Source organism: Lipophrys pholis (genome assembly GCF_963383615.2).
Source record: "Lipophrys pholis genome assembly, chromosome: 16".
Lineage (NCBI taxonomy): Eukaryota > Metazoa > Chordata > Actinopteri > Blenniiformes > Blenniidae > Lipophrys > Lipophrys pholis.
The window spans coordinates 26,172,942-26,173,199 of NC_137634.1; positions in this window are offsets into that span (position 1 = coordinate 26,172,942).

Sequence of the window (258 nt, forward strand, 5' to 3'; positions counted from 1 at the left end):
AGCAGCAGGGAAACACTGGGGATCATTTCAGCACCATGAAGCAGACCAGGATCATGGATCAGGAACCTCCGCAGGTTGGATCGGCCCAATTCCTGACGTGCGCGCACACACACACACACACACACACACACACACACACACACACACACACACACACACACACACACACACACACACACACACACACACACACACACACACACACACACACACACACACACACACACAGAGTTTATTTTTTATTTCTTTATTGAAGGA